Source organism: Castor canadensis, chromosome 13 (genome assembly GCF_047511655.1).
Source record: "Castor canadensis chromosome 13, mCasCan1.hap1v2, whole genome shotgun sequence".
Classification (NCBI taxonomy): Eukaryota; Metazoa; Chordata; class Mammalia; order Rodentia; family Castoridae; genus Castor; species Castor canadensis.
The window spans coordinates 28,558,401-28,581,725 of record NC_133398.1 but is presented as its reverse complement, the minus strand read 5'-3'; the positions used below and the strand labels follow the sequence as shown (position 1 = coordinate 28,581,725).

General features: G+C 40.1%; 1 pseudogene; it reads right to left on the bottom strand.

Annotated features, from left to right (window-relative positions):
- Positions 1-21,814: 21,814 nt before the first annotated feature.
- On the bottom strand, positions 21,815-22,187 carry LOC109701788 (large ribosomal subunit protein eL42-like; annotated as a pseudogene).
- Positions 22,188-23,325: the final 1,138 nt, after the last annotated feature.

Genomic DNA, 23,325 nt, shown 5'->3' with positions numbered 1-23,325 from the left:
AAGGTATAGGATCATGTCGTCTGCAAATTGGGATATTTTGACAGTTTCTTTACCTATTTGTATTCCTTTTATTCCTTCTTCTTGCCTAATTGCTCTGGCTAGGAATTCCAGTACTGTGTTGAATAGGAGTGGAGATAGTGGGCATCCTTGTCTGGTTCCTGATTTTAGAGGGAATGGTTTTAATTTTTCTCCGTTAACTGTAATGCTGGCTGTAGGTTTGTCATATATAGCTTTTATAATGTTGAGGAACTTTCCTTCTATTCCTAGTTTTCTTAGAGCTTTTATCATGAAATGATGTTGGATCTTATCAAAGGCTTTTTCTGCATCTATTGAGATGATCAAGTGGTTTTTGTCTTTGCTTCTGTTAATGTGGTTTATTATGTTTATTGATTTTCGTATGTTGAACCACCCCTGCATCCCTGGGATGAAGCCTACTAGGTCGTGGTGAATAATCTTTTTGATGTGTTGTTGAATTCGGTTTGCCATTATTTTGTTGAGGATATTTGCGTCAATGTTCATTAAGGAGATTGGCCTATAGTTCTCCTTTTTGGAGGTGTCTTTGCCTGGTTTTGGGATAAGTGTAATACTGGCTTCTTAAAAGGTGTTTGGCAGTTTTCCTTGCCTTTCTATTTCGTGGAACAGTTTAAGGAGGGTTGGTATCAGTTCTTCTTTAAAGGTCTGATAGAATTCAGCAGAGAATCCATCAGGTCCTGGACTTTTCTTTTTGGGGAGACTCTTGATTGCTGCTTCAATTTCATTTTGTGTTATAGATCTATTCAGGTGATTAATATCCTCTTGGTTCAGTTTTGGATGATCATATGTATCTAGAAATCTGTCCATTTCTTTTAGATTTTCAAATTTATTTGACTATAGGTTCTCAAAGTAGTCTCTGATGATTTCCTGGACTTCCATGGTGTTTGTTGTTATCTCCCCTTTTGCATTCCTGATTCTACTAATTTGGGTTTTTTCTCTCCTCATTTTAGTCAGGTTTGCCAGGGGTCTATTGATCTTGTTTATTTTTTCAAAGAACCAACTTTTTGTTTCATTAATTCTTTGTATGTTTTTTTTGGTTTCTATTTTGTTGATTTCAGCTCTTATTTTTATTATTTCTCTCCTTCTATTTGTCTTGGGATTTGCTTGTTCTTGTTTTTCTAGGAGTTTGAGATGTATCATTAGGTCATTGATTTGGGATCTTTCAATCTTTTTAATATATGCACTCATGGCTATAAACTTTCCTCTCAAGACTGCCTTAGCTGTGTCCCATAGGTTCTGGTAGGTTGTGTTGTCATTTTCATTGACATCTAGGAACTTTTTAATTTCCTCTTTTATTGCATCGATGATCCACTCTTCATTAAGTAATGAGTTATTTAGTTTCCAGCTGTTTGCATGTGTTTTGTCTTTACTTTTGTTGTTGAGTTCTACTTTTACTGCATTGTGGTCAGATAGTATGCATGGTATTATTTCTATTTTCTTATATTTGCTGAGGCTTGCTTTGTGCCCTAGGACATGATCTATTTTGGAGAAGGTTCCATGGGCTGCTGAGAAGAATGTATATTGTGTAGAGGTTGGATGAAATGTTCTGTAGACATCTACTAGGTCCACTTGATCTATTGCATATTTTAGATCTTGGATTTCTTTATTGAGTTTTTGTTTGGATGACCTATCTATTGATGATAATGGAGTGTTAAAGTCTCCCACAACCACTGTGTTGGCGTTTATATATGCTTTTAGGTCTTTCAGGGTATGTTTGATGAAATTGGGTGCATTGACATTGGGTGCGTACAGATTGATGATTATTATTTCCTTTTGGTCTATTTCCCCTTTTATTAGTATGGAATGTCCTTCTTTATCTCGTTTGATCAATGTAGGTTTGAAGTCTACTTTGTCAGAGATAAGTATTGCTACTCCTGCTTGTTTTCGGGGGCCATTGGCTTGGTAAATCTTCTTCCAGCCTTTCATCCTAAGCATATGCTTATTTCTGTCGGTGAGATGAGTCTCCTGTAAGCAACAAATTGTTGGATCTTCTTTTTTAATCCATTTTGTCAAACGGTGTCTTTTGATGGGTGAATTAAGTCCATTAACATTAAGTGTTAGTACTGATAGGTATGTGGTGATTCCTGCCATTTAGTTATCTTAGTTGTTTGAAGGTTTGATTGTGTGTACCTAACTTGATGTTACTCTCTACTGTCTTGCTTTTTCTTATCCTGTGGTTTGGTGCTGCCTGCCTTTTCATGGTTAAGTTGGGTGTCACTTTCTGTGTGCAGGATCCCTTGCAGAATCTTTTGTAATGGTGGCTTTGTGGTCACATATTGTTTTAGTTTCTGCTTATCATGGAAGACTTTTATTGCTCCATCTATTTTGAATGATAGCTTTGCTGGGTAGAGTATCCTGGGGTTGAAGTTATTTTCATTCAGTGCCCGGAAGATCTCACCCCACGCTCTTCTTGCTTTTAATGTTTCTGTTGAGAAGTCTGCTGTGATTTTGATGGGTTTACCTTTGTATGTTACTTGTTTTTTCTCTCTTGCAGCCTTCAATATTCTTTCCTTAGTTTCTGAACTTGTTGTTTTAATGATGATATGTCGTGGAGTAGTTCTATTTTGATCTGGTCTGTTTGGTGTCCTGGAGGCCTCTTGCATCTGTATGGGAATATCTTTCTCTAGATTTGGGAAATTTTCCGTTATTATTTTGTTGAATATATTACGCATTCCCTTCGCTTGCACCTCTTCTCCTTCTTCGATGCCCATGATTCTCAAGTTTGGTCTTTTGATGGAGTCGGTGAGTTCTTGCATTTTCTTTTCACAGGTCTTGAGTTGTTTAATTAGTAGTTCTTCAGTTTTTCCTTTAATTACCATTTCATCTTCAAGTTCTGAGATTCTGTCTTCTGTTTGTTCTATTCTGCTGGATTGGCCTTCCGTTTTGTTTTGCAGTTCTGTTTCGTTCTTTTTTCTGAGGTTTTCCATATCCTGGCTGTTTTCTTCTTTATTGTTGTCTATTTTTGTCCTGAGTTCATTTATCCATTTATTCATTGTGTTCTCTCTTTCATTTTGGTGTTTATACAGTGCTTCTATGGTTTCCTTTATTTCTTCTTTTGCTTTTTCAAATTCTCTATTTTTATTGTCTTGGAATTTCTTGAGTGTCTCCTGTACATTTTGGTTGACCCTATCCAGTATCATCTCTATAAAATTCTCATTGAGTACTTGTAGTATGTCTTCTTTTAAATTATTCTTGTAGGCTTCATTGGGTCCTTTGGCATAGTTTATCTTCATTTTGTTGGAGTCTGGCTCTGAGTTTCTGTTCTCTTCATTCCCCTCTGGTTCCTGTACTAATTTTTTGCTGTGGGGAAACTGGTTTCCTTGTTTTTTCTGTCTTCCTGTCATTGTCCTTGGTGTTGTTACTGTCCCTGTACTGTGTGTAATTAAGTATTTTCTAGCTTGTAATAATAACAATGGTAATATTGAGAATGGAAGAGTGAGCTGAGATGGAAAGCAAGAAGTTAAAGAAAAGGGGAAAACAAATATACAGACAAGAGGGAGAAAGCAGAACAAGGTATCAGACAAGAGAGTTTCAAAGGTATAAACAGGGAGTGTTAGTGTACTAATCGACAGTAAGCTGAACAGACAATAGAGTGACAGAGAGAGGATTGAAAATCAAAGATAAAAAAAATAAAAAATAAGTATATGAAAGTAATATCTATTTATAAAAATGAATTAAAATAAAATGGAAAATAGAAAATTAAAAAAAACAAAAAAAACAAAAAAACTTCCAAGTTTATATGCAATGCAATTTCAGTCTTAATAATTTGGATGTCCGTCTCAATCTCCAGTCCTGGAGTTGGTGCCTCAGATGTTGTTCTGTAGTTGTCTCATCAAAGGGGATGCATAAAGTAGAACAAAACTACACTCACACACACACAGAAGAAAAAGAAAAAAAGCCCCACCAAGTGTCCCCAGTTCAAATGCAATACAGTTTCAGTAAGTTTTTCAGCTTGCAGGTGTAATTCGGTTGTTCTCTCATCAAAGGTAGGGAGAAAAAGAAAAAAAAAGCGTCTGGAGGCAGTTCTGAGAGTGGTATCTGCAACTGTGGCTTGTCTGCCTGCTGCTCTCAGCCTGTAGCTGGAGGCGTTATTTATGCAGATCTCTGGGGTGAGCTTAGCACTCACCTGGTCCCACAGGCTTTGTTTGCTCAGAGTTCTCCTGTGCGGGGGAGGGGGGCCTCTGCTACAGGCTTTTCCCTTTCCAAGCACTGGGAAAGGCGACACTGCCCCGCGTTGTCAGGCCTGCGTGTTTATTTACAGTTCACGTGGGAAGTGGGTCTTCCCTCCTCTCACAAGCGTCCCGCTCCTGGTTGCTGGCGCGCCCCGCTCCCGCCAGAGCCTCTCCGCCCGCCCGGCTCGTTTATTTACAGTCCCGGGAAGGATTCCCTTCCCCCAATCTTCAGCGCTCAGGGCGCCCTACCCTCTTTCCAGTGTGTCTTAACTGTTCTTATTGCTTAGTACTCAGTTTCTCTTTTTTTCCCGGGTGGAGGTCAGTCTGTCCAGGGGGCTATGCTGCTCTGGCCCAGGCTTGTCTGTGGGGGAACCGCGGTACTGTGAAGCTCACCTGGTTCGCGTCTTCCCAAGCCGTATGGGCGCCGGCCACTGGCGGCCCGGGGGCCTCCTCGGTTCTCCGTTTAACGTGAAGTGGAGATTCTCTGCGCCGGCTGGAGATGTGGAGGAGTCAAAGTTATGCCTTTTCTCGGTGATTATGCCTGCAAAGTGTGTCTCCAGCGTCTCTCCAAGATTTCACTATAGGAGGGTCGCTTTCTGCTTCCTACCTCTAGCCGCCATCTTGGAATTCCTCTGTTCTCTGATTTTGTAAAGAAAAAAAAAGACATTCTTGTTTGTTTAAGATAGCCACATAACATTTCCTTGTTATGACATTTCCTTCTATATATGTATTATAACCCGAATTGGTTATCTCTATTTTTCTTCTTTCTAAGGTAGAAAGGACTAAGGTAGAAAGAAGAAGAGGACCATAATAAGTCCTTTTCTTACAGTGATTTCAACAGGCTTAAAAATTCTTTATTCGTTCTTATACTGAAAGTACATCAACCATATTCACCTTCTTAACTTCCTTCTTTTACCCTCCCTCTCTCATATGTGACTGTCCCTTAGTGTGACCTGTTTTTCATAATATTGCTATATTTGTATTAGGTCTATACTCCACATATGATAGAAAACATGTAGTTTTTGGCTTTCTGAACCTGGCTAACTTCACTTAAGATAATGTTCTCCAATTCCATCCATTTACCTGCAAATGACAAAAATCTTATTCTTCTTTGTGGGGAATAAAATTCCACTGAATATAAATACCACATTTTCTTAATCCATTCATCAGTAGTGGGGCATCTTGGCAGTTTCAATAGCTTAGCTGTTGTGAGAAATGCTACAATAAACATGGGTGTGCAGGTATATTTATTGTAACCTGATTTACATTCCTTTGAATGTACTAGGAGTGGAATTGCAGGATCATAAGACATTTCCGTTTTCAGTTATTTTTGAGGAACCTCCATTCTGTTTTCCATAGTGGGTGTACTAATTTACATTGCCATCAGTAGTGTATGTGGGTTCCTTTTCTCTACATCCTCACCAACATTTGTTGTTTGTGTTCTTGATGTTAGTCATTCTAACAGGAGTGAGGTGGGATCCTAACATGGTCTTGAGTGACATAAGAACCCTTTTTCTTATTTACACAAGTAACATAGAATCATAGTAGAAAATTGCACATAACACTCCCCATTTGAGTTTTACTCATCCATAGTAATAATGACATGTGGTCTGAAGGTAAATGGATACAACTGGAGGACATCAAGCTAAGTGAAGTAAGCCAGGTTCAGAAAGACAAAGACCACATGTTTTTTCTCATACGTGGAAGATAGATCCAAAAGATAGACATATACACAAAAATAAACATGGTCCTATACAAACTTATATATAGAATATGTTTGTAATAGTGGAACTACTCTATGGAACATGGGGGAAAAAGGAAAGGGAAAAAAATGATAGAGCATCAGTAATATCATGAAACAACATATGTGAAGGTAGTTGCTAAAATTATATCTCATTTGTATTTGCATTCTTTATAATGAATATGTTTCTGCAGGTTAATTAATCACTCATTTTTCCTTTTTCACTTGATTGTTCTGGCCCATTTTTCTGCTAGGATGGATCAATTTGCTTCATTTCCTTGTAACAGTTCTTTGTATACTAAATATTCTAACTTTTGGTCTGACGCATACATTGTGAATTTTCTCCAGTTTATCATTTAACTTTTTTATATGTCTATGGATCTTTTGGACATTTAGAAGATACAGACTTTTGCCAGTCAAATCTGTGTATATTTATGATTTCTGCCTGTGGGGATATTCTTTTAAAAGGCCTTCACTCTCCCCAGCTCTGCCAAAATGTTTACCAGTGTTTACTTTCAGTACTTTTATCCTTTTGTTTGCTCATATTTAGATCTTTAATCCATCTGAATTTATTTTGATATATGTTGTGTGTATTAAGTTTCCCCCAAGAAATAGACCTAAATAGGGTACATGTGGGGCAGGGAGAGAGAGAGATTTAAGGAATTGGCTTGTGCAATTTGGAGGCTGACTAACAAATGAAAACCAGACAGGCTGGAGACCCAGGGAAGAACTGATGCTATAGCTTGAGCCCAAAGACAGTTTGGAGGCAGATCTCAGGGCACTTCAGTCTTTTTTACTTTTAAGGCTTTCAATTGATTGACTGATCAAATGAGGCCCACCCACATTATAGAGGATAATCTGCTTTACTCAAAGTCTATTGATATAAATGTTAATCTCATCTGAAAAAAAAACCTTCCCAAAGACATCTTGACTGTTGTTTGACCAAATGTCCAGTGGCTTAGCCAAGGTGACACATAAAATAAGCCATCACAGTGTGAATTAGGGATTTAAGTTTATCTTTTCTCTACCCTCTTCCTGCAAGTGGGACTCATAAAGCTGATTCCCTTGTATTCTCTTCTGTTCTTCTGAGGAGGCTAAAAGCCAGTATTCAGCCAACTGCCTTCTCTCCTTAGCTCAATCTTTCCGTGTCTACTTCCTGCAGGTGTCTTTCATCTGAGTTTCCCAGGAACTCAGATGGCAAATGGCAAAGAGTCAATGAGATCTAGTCCCTAAAGGTTGAGAGCTTGACCACTAGCAGAGAAAAGCCATGCTTTATCTTGATTCTTGGGAGGATTTTCACATGTGACAGCTTCCCTTTATAGACCATGGAGACATGGCTACAAATGCATGAAATTTCTACTTATCTCCACACTCTACAAGCCTATTTACCCAGTGTTTCTGCAGAATCCAAGAGCTCTGGAACTTTCCAGCCAGGGCTTTGCTAGGACATGGAATCCACAATGAAGCCACAAAATTCTGCCCAAACATATGATATTATTATTATTAATAAGCATTAACCATTAAGTACTTTGAGAGCTTCACAAATGGGCCAGAGTGTTATATGATAAGGATTAAAAACACATAAGTATTTTGTACTTGCCTTATGATGAAAAAAGAAAACTTTATATGCCAGTATTAATAAATTCAGATGCCCCTTTAAAGACAATTAATTAAGTCTGGTTTTTCTTGACATTTGATGATTACACTGAAGATATCTTGGTCTGTCTACTCCAGGGCCCAATCTTTTGTAACCTGAGTCTGGCAGAATCTGCATGTGAGACCAGCCCTAGTCCTGAGGGTTAAGGGTCATCCCTGTATTTTGAACGGTAATGAATGCCAGCTCCCATCACATGGGGACAAGAATGGACTTGTAAGCATTTGTAGCAGGCCAAGCTGCCCATCTTTCAATCAGGCATCTCAGTCAAACTGCAACAAACACTGCCTGATCTAGCTACTGAGAACTGAATAATTGGCATGGACATAAATGCCTGCTGACTTGCATTTGGTGCCCCCATTTGAATTTTAATTCTTTCATTAGACCACAGAGCATCCATTTTAAAAGGTCAGGCTCCATGGTAATTCGACTCTTCTTACAGCACCAGGGAGGCCGGATTATTCTTTCGGCCTCCCTGATCTAATTGCAGTTAAGTAAGGTGGTATGTACTGGGGCAATTACAAGAAAAGGGATAAGAAGAGTAAGATTTGATTCCCTTTTCACAAAGTGCAAATAACAGCTCTAAAAATGCTTCTTGCCGTCCAAACAGCATGGATGTGTTTTCTTGGAGACTATAGGAGGGAAGCCTTGAAAATTAGGACTTTTGGTGTGTGGTTCCCAGTGAACGAAGGCACTAACAGCCCAAGGAGGCTCTGTAAGGTTATGGCAGTGTAGTTTGTGTGTGCAGGAGAGAGTTCTGCTGCTGTTTCAATGCATTTATAAGTCCTTATTGAGACAGCAGGTGACCAGAGGGGAAAGGACTTTTCAATGTGTGGAGAAAAAAATTCTTTAGGAAGCTGGATCAGGCTACATGGAAATGTAATTCTCAGCAGGCTGAGACTCAGTAACAAAGAGACAGAATAATGGTGTTTTATACAAGGCATTCATTTGTTCATTCATTTTTATTCATTTATTCTTTTACTGAGTGCCTCTGTTAAGTGGCAGGTTCTAGGTGGGATCTGGTCTCTATCCTTCATGAACTGAAATTGTTTATATGGGACGGTTGTGAGTGTAGAGCACACAGAACAGAGAAGTTAGACAAGAAAATGGGTTATTGGTATAGTGTGATAATTACTAAGATGACAGGAGGTACAAGTAACAACATTCAGATAGGGAAGAATTTATCAGGAATGGTGTAGGGAAAGAATAGAAAAGAAAGAAACACTTGACAGAGGACAGGAAGCTTTAGCTGAGTCTTAAACAATAAGGGGGAGTTTTTCAAGAAGACCAAGCAGTAGGCAGTAAAGAAAGAAGAGCATTCTGAGACAAGTAACTGTACAAGTAACAACATTCAGATAGGGAAGAATTTATCAGGAATGGTGTAGGGAAAGAATAGAAAAGAAAGAAACACTTGACAGAGGACAGGAAGCTTTAGCTGAGTCTTAAACAATAAGGGGGAGTTTTTCAAGAAGACCAAGCAGTAGGCAGTAAAGAAAGAAGAGCATTCTGAGACAAGTAACTGTACAACAGTAAGTAGGCATAAAACAGCATGGTGTATCATTATACGATAAGTTGATGTGGCTAAACATTGGGAGCATGGAGAAGAAGATGGCAAAAATGAGACCAGAGAGGTAGTCAGAGGCCACATCTACAGGGCCTTCAATAGACTTCTGAGGCAATGTGTCCAAAAAATTGTATCCTGGAATTTAGGCTCACTGGGCACAAACTGGGGCTACATACATCTGTTCTTTCCTCAATGTCTATGGATCAAGGAGCTCCCCAAGATCAGAGGTATGGTATATCCATTTCTTGACTAGTTAACATGCTGATAAGTGTGGGCAGGCCCAAGCCCAGGCCCAGGCCCAGGTATAAAGTTCTGTAGCAGTCACCTGGGATCTGCTTCAATGTCATTATCCACCTTCGCACTGATACCCATTGGTATCATATTGGTATCCAGCCTATCTTTCCATATTTTGCCATCAACAATGTAAAAATAGATGTCTTACTGTCATTGGGATATTCTTTGCTTGCTCCACATATCTGCTCAGTCTAATGGACTTAATCAAAAAAAGAAATTAGATTACTCTGGCATGACCTGTTTTACTAAGACGCTACTGGCTTAGAGGGATTGTTGCTGAATTTGTAAGCACTCATAGCCATTAGTGAAATAATCCTTTATGGGATTTTGCCTAGGACTGGTGCTAAGCTCATGAATCCATGAGCCTTGTCTTAGTCCTCCAATAGTATTCCTATTTTTCATGGGTCCCTCACATTATAACAGTAGTTCTGTGATCTCACTAGCAGATCTCCCAATAGCTTGTAGAGTAACTTTCTTAAGCCAAGAGACATGAACTCTTTTAAAACAACTCTTACTCCATTCCTCTCCACTCAGGAGCTTTTGATCCTTGTAGTCACTTTGTTTCAGTCTTTCTTTTGGTCAGAATATTCTCATCCTTGACACAGAAGAAATAGCAAAATTGGACTTGTCCATTTTTCTTTCTCATTCTTTCTTTTGTTCTGTCTCTTGAACAGTTGTTAAGTGTTCTTGGTGAATGTAAATCTTTTTCAAACCTTAACTTGCTAAATATTGTCTCAATATTTACCATTCCCCAACATCCAAAGTGCACAGGACAAGCACTTCCAAAGATACAGTTGATGTCCCAGAAACCACACATTTGAAGTTGGTCTGAGTCATACTGGGAATTTAATTCTTCGGGAATTTTCTTAGAGATAATACATCATGAGGAAATCTGTAGGGGCACAAGAGTCTTGCAAATCAACCTTGATCAGAGAGAGTCCTTGAACTCATTCACTTCCGCAAAATTTCATTTTGATATGTCTCTTTTGCATTACATGAGTTAAAAGATAGATTTGGGGTTGAGAAGACAAATTATTTGTATGGACCTTGGTCTCTTACTTTATAAAATGAAGAATTCTGTTGAAATAACTTATAAGGTTCTTTCCAGCTGGAAAGTTCTATAGCTGAAGAAAACTGAAGAGAAGAATTAAAATTCATGGACCAGACATTCTATTAGAATCATAATATATGTGGCCTCATTTAATGCAGTCAACAGTCTTATGAGCTGACCCCATTTGGAAGATTTGGAAGAAGTTAGTAGATATTACATACTTTATTCAAGGTCACAGACCTATTAATCATAAGGGGAAGAGTAGGAATTATTAATTCATGTACATTATTGACTCTCAAATGGGGGCAATTTGGTCCCACAGTAGACATTTGGCAATGTCAGGAGACATTTTTAGTTGTCACACCTGGAAGACTGCTACTGTTATCAACTAGGTATGAGCCAGGGATACTGCTAAATATCTTACAATGCACAGGGCAGCCCCCTACAACTAGAAATTATCTGATCCAAAATGTCAACACTGTTCAGTCTGATAGTAGACCTAAGAGATATGCAGATTTCTATCAAAGGATCCCACCAGTCACAAACAACAACAACAAAACCCCCATATATCCCCAAAAAGGAAGTGGCTGTTGCCTGTCTGAAAAATTTGGATGTGTTTCCTAATATGCTAACATTTATGGACAGAATACAGTATTTTCAAAAGATTTCCTCACAAATCTTTGAATAAAACTGATGGCTCTAGAAGATATGCCATGTTTATCCTAGGACTTCGCATATCCACTGACTTGCCACTCATAAGCCATGAGTGTGGGAGTCCTACCTTGAAAGCATGGCATTAGCTGATAAAGGGGTAAGGCTAAATCTATAGTAACTTGCCAGAACTGCACAGAAACAAAAGGTCAGGTCCAAAGATGACACAGCACTCAACACTAATTGAAAAATAATTTCTTCAGAAAATAAATCAGGTTGGTGGGGGCAGGGGGAAAAAAAAGAAAAGAAATCAGCCCAGCCCTGTACATCAGCCTCCTGATGTACAGCCCAGTGTTCTTTCCAGGCTCCTCTCAGCTTTGTGGCAGACCCTTCTCTGTTACATACCCAACAACCACTTTCAAACACCTACTTCCTTGAGAGAGTGCCTTGACTTTGTTCAGGTATTAGGCAGATGACAAAGTTTCAGGGAAGGCAGGACTTCCCCTTCTCCAGGAGGTGAATCATCCAAGCTAGTCATATTGATCTTATTCTAATTCATCAGTGGCCAGTTTCAGAGAGGATCTATAACATAGCAATGGCCTTGAGACCTGAAAACGTGAGAGCCTTTATGAAAAGGAGCCCCCTTTTGCTGCCCAACTTTCCACTGTGAAACTGGTTTTTAGAGGCTGTTATGCCTAAAGCTATCAAGGATCACCATTTTTTCATCCTGAGGTCAAAAATCCAACACACTGTGGACATGAAAAAGAAAGGTAGAAAAGCTTGGGCTTATGATAATATGGAGCTACTTTAACCAGACTTGGAACCTTTCATCTTCTTGATAAATGAAACCACAAACATCTATAAGATTTAAAGTACTTCTAATTGAGATTTTTATTATTTGTATTCAAACACATTCTAAACTGGTACAGCCTGGCTGCCACCTGGTAATGGAGTGACATCGAGGATATCTTTTTGCTCCATTTAATCTTTAAAATCAGTTTAGAAGTTACACATCTTCCCCAAATGAGAAACAATTCTTCACATGTCAGGGGCCTTAGAGCAAATTAAGTATGGGATATAAACTAGACTACATGAACTACAAGGTTGTACAAACAATGAGCTTCTCTAACACCAAGATGGTATTCCAACCTCTACTCGCTTTGCAACCTTGGGATACTTCAGCTTTCATTTTCTCGCTGATAAAATTGAGATAATTTGTACAATAAATGAAATGAAGTATGAAATGCTTAGCAGAGTGCCTTGCACTCGACCACATTGAACTTTCCAGAATCCAGTATTGTTTTGTGTTCACATGGCTTTTTTTAAACGTCTTTTTCCCAGAGTGTCTGCTCTATCTCCACCTAATGAAATCCTCCTCTTGTTGATGGACACTCAGAGTTTTAGTGTCCTATCCTCTGGGAAGCTTTCCACATCCCTCCAGAGAGAGTTTGAGGTTCCTCCCTCTATGCACTAGCATTTTGCATGTAAGTCTCCTGAAATACCTGTCTTCCTGTGAATTATGTTAAATTGGACTTGAAATCCCCATTACATGTCCTGTGGCAGTCCAAAGCTCTCCCTTGTATGTTTTCCAAGAGGCTCACAACATTCCTAGGGTCATTACATCTTATTTCCACACACCTGTGGTCTCCAAGTTGACCCAAGTGTACAACAAGACCACTTCCAAAAAGTCCCTCTTCCCACAGGCACAAATATATAAACCCATTCATGGAATGATTTGTGAGTATTTAAAATTTTACTGAAGGTTGAGAAACTTGGGAGAAAGGGAGTTAAAGTGGGTTGCCTCACTTAAGAATGAGTAGATAAACTCAATATTAAACATGTTGCCTTATAGATTTAAAATATCATTTGGCCAACACACCCCAGGAGACTCTCCACTGGCCCTTATCCCCACAGAGTCCTTCACAGCCTTCTGAGCTTCTCTCACCCCTTCCCTTTCTTTTTCTTCTCCTTATCTCCTACAGAACACTTTGCCTAGCATCTTTCACTGCCTTGGCTCCTGCTCTCTGGACTCATATTCTACCCATCTAGATTCTCAAGGCATGTCTACAAAAGTGCCATCCAGGAGTAAACTTATGTATGGTGCCAGTTGTTAGACCCATTTTTTTCTACTTCATTACTTTTGTGATGAGGGAATTATAATATTAGGGTAACACAGAGGAGCTCTGAGAAAGGACATCTGACCCAGTCTTGGAGGAGGTGCCAGAGGAAGGCTTTGCAGAGGTGATATCTGTAGGGGGGGAATAGGAGTTAGCAGAGCAAGAAAGATGGTACAACCATGGATCTTGGCAAATTTAGCATTTGATAGAGCATGCACGTGAGACACTAAAGCTAGAGGGTAAGAGGGGCCACTCCAAGAACACTTCCGTGCACAATATGGAGGCAATGGGATATGTTGAAAAGTAATACAAGTAGATTTGCACTGTTTTTCTTTCTAAAAATGCCAGCAAGGACTCCCTTAAAGATAGATAAACTAAAGGGAGAGAGCATGGTGGCAGCATGGCCACAGATTAGAGAGGTGAATCACAAGTCCAGAATGCTGACCTTGGAAATGGAGAGCAGGGCACTGATTAGGAAGCTATGCAGGACATAATCAAGTGACTGGTGCAGGGGGTGAGGAGTTAGGGCAAGTTGAGAAGATACAAGGATCACAGGGAGGGTTCCAGCATAAGGACTGCAACAGGATTCCAGTTGGGCAGCTGGTGAGTGGTATGGCCATCTGCTGGGAGGTGGAGCACAGGGAGAGCCACAGACAGGTTTGGGGGGCCAGAAGATCAATTCTCTTTAGTCCTGCTGTGCTGCCCACAAGGACTTGATGGGTACCCAGGCAGCAGGGCATTGGCTCCTCCCCCAACTTTTCAGTTGCAGGAGGGCCTGCCAGTTCCTGAGCTCTGCCCCAGCTGCAGCTGGGTGTCTATTGAGCATTTCCTCTCCTAGCTAATGGCTGGTGGCTTGTGGCCTCCCCACTGAGAGGAAGACTGAAGCAGCTGGAGTGCAGCCAGACACAGAGGCAGCTGAGCAGAGAAAAGAAGACACAGAAAGCACTGAGAGGAACGTCTGAGCTGCTTAAGGACTGTGTAACCCCCGGCAATTCCATCTCCCTCTCTGATTCTTAGATTCTCTATCTACAACTTGGTGATGAGGGAGAATACTTAACTTCAGACATGTGTATAGGACTTCATAATGAAGTTGGAAACGACTATCAAAGAGTAAAATTCTGTAAGGGGAGGAAAGGAATTAATATTTGTGGCTAGATGAACTGAGATTCTCCTCCTCCCCCCACTCCTATCAGAGAAGATCTTGGAGTCATGGACATAGTATTTAAGGAAGAGTCAGTCCAATGGGTTGACTCAGAGCCCCTTTATAGTGGAAAAAGCCCTGAAAAAAGAACGTACTGTACCACAACAATTTCAGGGTTAGTATTTCACAACACATAGGGAGGGTCAAAGTCATTTTAACTGGTGGAATTTCATATTATATCGGACTATGTGGCCTTCAAAAAAAAATAATTCTTGTACAGACATTTGCCTTAAGACTAATAAGGGGGAAAGAGGGTTCAGTAGTTACTAGCAGAGAGAACACAGCCTAATTCCAGTTCTTGCTTTCCCCTATTCTGCACCATGGGAAATTCTGCTCTCAGAGATGAGCAACATCTAATTCAGCCGGTATGTCAGAGAACAAGGATTCAAGGCCATGTCTATATGGATATGAAACCCAAGTCCTTCCTGCCACACCAGCAGAAAGCCAGCCCAGGCCCTCAGTTCCTTCTGAGTCTAGGGTACGTTTGGCTTCCTTTCCCCTAAAACTTCTTTCCTACTCACCCCCCACACACACTCATACTCACACATGCACACATGTACTTATGCACACAAGCGCAAGCACACCACTACCACCACACACAACACCCAAGTTCCAACCCAACACTTGAATGAAGCTTTTCCTCAGGAAATGTGACAATACTGAGCACCCTCACTGGCCCTGTGCGCACTGGCTCAGGAAAGCAAGGCCCGAGTTGCCCCTGCCAGAGGAGCTCCCAGAGTAGTGAGGAGGCATGTGACAGTGACCTGCTATCAAATTCATCTAGGCTGTAGGGTTCTGGGCCCCCTCCACAAAGACCCAGCCAGCTCCCTACTCTACCTTGGGGAAGCGGATACCTGTGGGAAGAGGGCATGTTACCAGGAATTCCTAGGATGTGAGAGGAGGGTATGTTAGAAGCACTGGGAAAAGGAGCAAAAAGTGACTCCCTAATACCTGCATTATCTCCCTTTCATCAGGGCCCTCAGGACTGCCTGGCTGCTTGTTGCCCTGAGTGCTGGTAGAGACTCAGGCCTTAGAGACAGACTGTGACTAGAGAAAGGCTAGAGGGTAACCTCTAGTAACCCAGCTGCACATGATTGTGGCCAGCTGCCAGCTGGCTTCCTCCCAAGGCCTCCCAGTTGGCATCAGCTTGAAAGTCAGACAAGCAGTGGCTCCTACACTGTCCCAAGGGAATGGTGAATCTAAAGCCTATACAGGACACTGGCTTCTCACACCCATCCAGATGACAAGCTGGGTCTAGGCAGGACTTCCTAAAGTCCTCTGGGTCTCAGAACAACTGGTGCGTCTAAACCAGAGAAAAGAGCCTGAAAAGCTTACTCAGCCATTGGCTGAAGTGGATGGAACAATAGTGCACAAAGCCTGTTTCCCATCCATTACATCATTCTGTCTGCCTCACAACCCAAGGAAGGATTCTGCTCACTTGTACCCTGGTCACACTGCTCAGCCTCTCTGCATATTAGTTATCATCTTTGTAAAATGGGCAGAAAGAAAGAGCACCTATGTCACTTTCTAGCTATGTGTCCTTGGATAATGTATTTAATTTAATTGTCCTTCAATTTTCTCATTCATCAAATGAGGTTAAAAATAGAACCAACCCCATGGGATAAGTAGGAAAATTAAGTAAGTTAATTCACTTAGAAGCACTCAGAACAATGGCTGGCTACATAGGAAGTTCTCAGTAAATGCTAGCAACTTACTATTTCTGCTATTTTTATTATTCATAGGATTTTTATGAAGGATTAACAAAATAATAGCAGCTGATATTTATTGCATATGGACCATGTTTCTGGTACTTGTCTCAGTCTTTTTTAGGAATTACCTCATGAATAATGTTGAGTACATTATAATTCACCCTCTCCTCCATTCTTCAGAGGAGGAAACAGCTCAGAGGTTTAATGGCTTTTCCAAGGCCACAAAGCTAGTAAGTATAGGTTACTTCTCCTTGAGTGCAAGTCTTCTGGGTAACAGATCTCCATGATGCTACAATCTTACCTTCTCCTCTACTTTCCTCAGTATTTGTTCATAGCTAAAACTGGCTTCTCTTCAAGGAATTCTCCAGGGACATATTTGTTCAGTTGCAATATGGCTACACTGCTCTGCACACAGAGTTTTCAGTCCCTACACTGGGGCCAAGCTTACTTCCTAATGGCTTTTCTCCTTCAGGATCCAGGAACCAGGCTCCAGCAGACATGAATGGATGTAAGGAAATGAGGTGAGGATATAAAGATCCCCAAGGACTAAAACCAACTGCAGTTCCAGCTCTGCCTTCTGCAAGAGTGTGATGGTCCTGGGATTGACAACTGATCCCAATTCCAGCTCTGTCCTTCTACCTGAATGTCTCTCTGCTGAGATTTTGTAACAGAGTCCTCCCAGTAAAGAGCCCCAAATCCTCCCTAAGTTGAGGAAACTCAGTCTATAGCTAGCAACAGCCAGCTGAGTGGTGCTTGCCTGCATGCTACATTTCAAGGGCAACATTTCACTGAAGACATGTCTTCTGGATTGTGGGCAAGTCACTTCCCCTCTCTAGGCCACAGTTTCCTCTTCTATAATGTTGAAATAATAAGACTCATCTAACAGGGTTGTTCTAAGGACTAAATGAGAGAACAGTGTCTAAGTACCTGACCTGGCACCAGTCACGTAAGCTGGAAAGCAGCTAGCACACTTATGCTCACTGACTGGCTAAAATCCCACAGCCAAGAGCAGTCAGGTAACTCACAGTAATGTGAGCATGAACACATAGGGTACAGAATATGGCAATGTGAGACCTAGACCCTCACTGAAGAATGAAAGTATTTGCAATGCAAATGGCTCCGATCCAGAGAAAGACATTTTTCTGTAGACCTTACAAAATACCACTTACCATAGAAGACAGAGAAGCAACGTGACAGAAGGCACAAGATAATAGCTTTGAGGGAGGTAAGAAAGGAGGTGACAAGCAATGGAGTTGTCCTTATATTTGATGCCCAAATATTCATGATGAAAGCTGGTCCTTGTCAAGAAACAGACACAGCTGAGGAAGACCCAGTGCAATATGCTAGTGCTGCTATGTACCTGCAAAACTTCTGCAAACTCACTGTTAAACATGGACATTATTAAAATTATCTATACTTAAATTAAGTGAATTTTATTAAAATCAGTGATAAACATTCAAAATCCATTACCTTCTTGTTATTTTACTATTAGCTATGCTTTTGAATTATTTACATACATTATATCTATATGATGGAAATATACCATGATGTGCTGCTCCACATCTCTTCCCAACTCCATGTTCAGTGATATCACATTTTAACTGAAATCATCCATAGTGTATTTCCACCACAGAAATGGGGGAAACCTACAATTCTGTGCCCTAGAGAGCCAGTTATTAAAATTTACTAGCACACCAATGTCAAAGAACCTACCCACTATTGCAACACCTCTAAAAGAACAGGATTTTATGAGATATTGAGTTGTGTTATGTTTAAGGCTTAAATTGTGTTTCCTCGGTTGATTAAATCTCTTACCACAACTTTGTAGTAAGAGTGCTTACAGAGCATTTCATGAAGGCTAATAAGACCAGGAGTATCTGCAAAGATTCAGACAATATGGAGGCTTCATGAAGTGTGCTGCTAGAGGGAAGTCATACAGGAAGAGTCTAAAAAAAGAACATGAACTTCAGAATGTTCCTACAAGCATTCAATTCACTTCCTTGCTATTTCATACTCATTACACTCAAGGCATTTGACCCAGGGAGAAGAAATCTTGCAGCATGATGGAAAGCTCACCTTCACTGTTACGTTGAAGTCTACACTGACTTTCTGATTTACATCATAACTCCCCAAGCACTCCTAATACCCTTCATTTTTATTAAGTAAAAGTCACTTGTCACTTTCTAACATGCTATATAATTTACTTACTGTCTTTTCCCTCTCTGGAGTGCAGGTCCACAAGGCCAAGGGGTTGGTTTCAGTACCTGGAGAAGTTCCTGCACAAAGTAGGCCATCAGTAAATATTTTTAAAATACTTATTTATAACATACTAGAAGAAAATCCCACTGAATCACATCTTAATTTCTGCTTTACCACTTAGGTTACAAGATAGTCCTGGGCAAGTCACTGAGCCTCTCTAATTCTCAGGTCCTCATATGTATAGGACACAATGTGGACAAAGCTATCTCTAAAATGGATAATGAAAAAAAAAGCTAAAAATTCAGCAAGTGTCTACTAGCCATGCCAATCAAGGCAAATCGACCATATCCATAGCCACTTCTACATGAAACTGTCTTCCTACAGCCTCCAGATATGGGAGCTATACTCTAAAGACTGTACAGCCATCTGAATTTCCTCAAAGTCCCAATTTCTCCCTCCTGCTATATATAATTGAAAACTATATGAGCATTTGACCCCAGGGCAAGCAGAAGTTTATGATATGGCCCTGAGAGAGACCTTCCTTGTAGAGAAGACTAGACCAATCCAATTTTGCACTAGGGAAAAAAAAACAGATAAAATCCAGAGCTCAGCAGAAGGTTGGAAGTCACAAGTTAGAGAAAAGTTGGAGAGGCCAAGGTTAGCAGTAAGTGAACCAAGTTAAATGTCAGAAAAAAAAGCATGACATAGAGAAAAGTAAGGAAAAGAAAGCCAGTTTTTAGTAAGAAAAGAAGTGGGCAGATATAGAGGAACATATTTAAGAGACAATTTGCATGACATTTCTTGGAGATCACTTTAGGGAAAATCCTTAAAGTCTCTTTCAGGTATCTTTGAAGGTGCTGGCCCTCCACCCCCTCTGTCATACAGATGGTTCCTATTTGTCTTCAGCTATTGGATTTCTACAAGATTATCTTCCTTTAGCGCACAAACTTTTCTTAGCTAGCTTTGATTAATTGTCTCTCCCTGACAAACAAAGGAGCCAAATTCAGAGACTGAGAGTAACCCACAGACAATGCTTGAGTGACTTGTGTCCTAGAAACTCCTGTTAATAGCTTGTGTGATTCTGTACTTGTTCATCTCATTGCTCAGAGTTGCAACAACCTGTTTCACAAAACTTCATTATAAGATCTTGACAAGAAATAATATGATTTGGAATAAAATAGGAGAAACAAGAACAAATGTTTCACTCCCACTCTGTGCTAAGAGTCAATCTTTGCTGCAACCTCATAAAGTAGGTATTGTGCTCCATTTTGAAAAACTGGGACTCTCAAGAAAGGAATTCTTATATTTTCTCCTTTCTCATTGAGAATTCTGAAATTCTACTGAAATCCTCTTCTTTAAGTCCTAGTTTTGATCTCAAATTCTAATATGGAATACAAAATATGGGTAATAATATCAGCAATACTCTTCTAACTTTTAGGAGCCCCAGGAGACTGAAAGCTATCAATGAAAGTGGCTTAATGAACCCCAAGAAAGCTTAGGAGGTCTCTGGGACCTTCAAGAGTATGGGACCTATAACCCAAGGCCCACTCAAGGCCTACCCTTGAGAGGGATGGTTTAATACTAAGACTGCAAGGCAACAGACAACATGACTAAATCTAACAGTGAGTTGTCATCCCATTCTGCATCAGGTGAGCAATTTCCCAGTAAGATGACTGCGATCTTCTAAAGTTTTGTCTGTTCACAAACCGCCAGTGGAAACAAAGATGGAACTTTGAGAACAAGTTAAATAAATCTGCATTGTCATCCTGGAGATGAAATGACTTGATTTTCAATGGTAACACGAACATCACTAAGTCCCATATCATTTTTCTTCTCTTTGCCTCACTCAGCTACCTAATAATGAATCTTTTGAAATCTCCACTTATGGAACCCCCTCTTTCTCAAATCTCTTCCTACTTCTGAACAGAGCCAGAGGCATTATCTGCAGCTGTTATGTACTCTTCCCTTGATCTTATAAGCTTAGTAACTAAGTCATAATCCCAGATCCAAGATTTGGTGTCTTAGTCTCAAAACCAAGGGGCTCCCAAGACCCCTGCCACCAGAGACCTACATGCCTTAGGAATGATAACGTAGGCTTTGAAGATAGATTCCAGATTTAGAGTTAAATTCCAGTTACACCATTTGACCTTGCACAGGGCCAGTATATCAGTTAGGACAAGATAGTCAACAAAGAAAAAATATAACAACTTAAAATAGGAAAGATTTATCTCTCAACCCAAGACATATCCAACATAGTTTAGTGGAAGGCAGTGCTCCAGAAAGTCATTCAATGACCCAGGCTGAGAAGGTTCTGTCTTATAATGTTACTATCACAACAAACAATCTTTGAGAATACTAAGATGGAAGTGTAAAGGTAAATTTTTAGTTTTTAAGCATTTCATCCCAGAAATGACATTTCTGTTTGTGGTCTGTTGATTAAAGCTAATCGCATGGCCTTGCCTACCTCAGGGGTCTAGGAATCATTGCTTTCTATTTTCCCAGAAAGTCAGGGAGAACTGGATATGGTTATTTATTTATTTATTTACATCTACTACAGCAGTGCACACAGTTTGTGATTCTGTGGAGTTACTTTTTTCCTTCAAGGTTCCAGCAGGTCCAATAAACTAAGGATCCATTAACTGAGGGGAAAGCCCTGTAATCTGTGTAATCACTCATTAGAACTGTTTCCCTTCTCCCTCACCCTCAGTGCCATCTACAATTCGGGATCACCAACCTGGTCTTACACCAAGGTCCTTCTTCCTTGTCAGTCTTGCCCTGTTGTCCTATTTTCTGGCCTCTACCTCCAAAGCCTGATCCTTACTCTGAGAAGCCTGCAGGACTGAGGCTTCATGTCTTGTCCAGCTCTTGCCAGTTCTTCATAAGAGCAGTTAATCAGCATTTTAAGCAGTAGAGTTATCTTGGATTCTCAAGCTGCTTAGAGACCAAAATGTCAAATATTCCACAGTCATAGTAAATTTACTGGTAAAGATACAGAACACTTAAGTTGCCTGATGGAAGTGATTGGATATGTAAAGGAGAATTACGTACCAAGATGCTTCCTGAAGCATTGTTTTTAATAGCAAAACTTTGGGAAGAACCTAAATGTCCAGCAAAGGGGAATGTTTATAAATGTGAATCATCTATAAGATTGATGTATTAGTTCTTCCTGTCATCAGGGGAAAAACAAAGGACAAAGCAGATTACTTGAAATGGAGTTTATTGGGAGCTTCCCTGACCCCGTAAGTCACAGTGAGGCTTGCCTCAATTTGTTTAACCTACAATTTTACTTTCCCAAGTGGATTTTATTTCCTCATTTTGGGGCCATTCTATAGCAGTATTTCATTCACAGCTGGATAGCTTTTTAAAAAAGTTGTGCTCATAATTTTATTTTCTTCATAAAAACAAAATAGATGGAGCTTAGAACTGGATTACTTCCCCTTTCTCTTCTTATCTCCTCCCAGTTCAAAATGCTTGCATCTCTTAATAGCCAGCATTCTCTTTGATCTTCAGTTGGGCTCAACACATTCCAGCCTCCGCACAATTTTCTTTGTAGCTTTAGCTTTTTTCTGGAAAATCGGCTTAGTCTGCCTACCATAGCCACTCAGCTTCCTGCCATTAACACCATTTTCTCTGGGCATGCAGAGAATTCTTGCCCTTCTAGTACTGTGTCACTTTGTGAGGTTGGTGCTTGCCACACTTTTTACGGGAAGTCTGGTGGGTTTTAAAAATTTTAATTATGATTACTGGAGGGCTATCAGCACCAAAAGAAGCTTTTGATAGTGCTTTGGTTCCCCAAGCCATTCTGCTATGATTAGAGAAGCAACTGGCTCTCCCCACAATTAGAGAGTTGTTTTGTCTCTAATGAATTCCCCTTCAGTTAGTCTAATTAAATGGAACATTATGTGGTCCTTAAAATGGCATTAACCAAAGTGTTTAAGGCCCAGGAAAATGTATAGGAAATAAGTTATAAAAAATTGATGCCAGGCACTGGTGGCTCAAGTCTGTAATCCTAGCTACTGGAGAGGCAGAGATTGGGAGGATCACAGTCCAAGGTCAGCCCTGAAAAATGGTTCTTGAGACTTCCATCTCCAAAATAACCAGAGCAAAATAGACTGGAGGTATAAATCGACAGTAGAGCACCTGCTTTGCAAGCATGAAACCCTGAGTTCAAACCCCAGTCCCACCAAAAAATTGAATCTATAGTCTGACACATGCTATATAACACAGATAAACCTTGAGACATGCTAAATAAAATAATACAGTCAAAATAAGGCAAACATGGTATGATTCCACTTATATGAGGGTCTTAGAGTAGTCAACTTTGTAGAGACAGAAAGCAGAATAGTGGCTGCCCAGAGCTGGAGTAATTAATGCTTAATGGACACAGAACCTCAGTTTTGCGAAATAAGAGATGGATGACAGTGATGTCTGCACAAAAACATGAATTTACTCAATACTACTAAATTCAACAGTTAACTGACTTTTATATGATGAGTTTGTTGTGCCTATTGACCACAATCTTAAAAATTGAACCTATTGTACCATCTCAAATGTGTGCTTGTGCATGCATGGGGTGGAGGAATCTAATGCTTTGCCTTTGGTAATGAAAGTAAGATGCTACAATCTTTCCCAAATATATTTCCATAAGCAAGTGCAGAAGTCAGGAAACTATAGCCCTCCTATAATTCCCATCTATTTCCACAAGTAAGCTTTTATTGGGACACATTCATGCCTGTTCATTTATGTATTGTCTGTGGCTACTTTTGTGCAACTTTGGCAGAGTAGAGTAATTGCAACAGAGACACTCTAGTCCACTCAAAAGCCTGAAATATTTACTATCTGACCCTTTATAGAAAAAGTTTGCTGGTCTGTGCTTCAGTGCATTGAAAGCACACACGGAGACTAGAAGGAGGATCAAAACTTTTCTGTAGATTCCAAA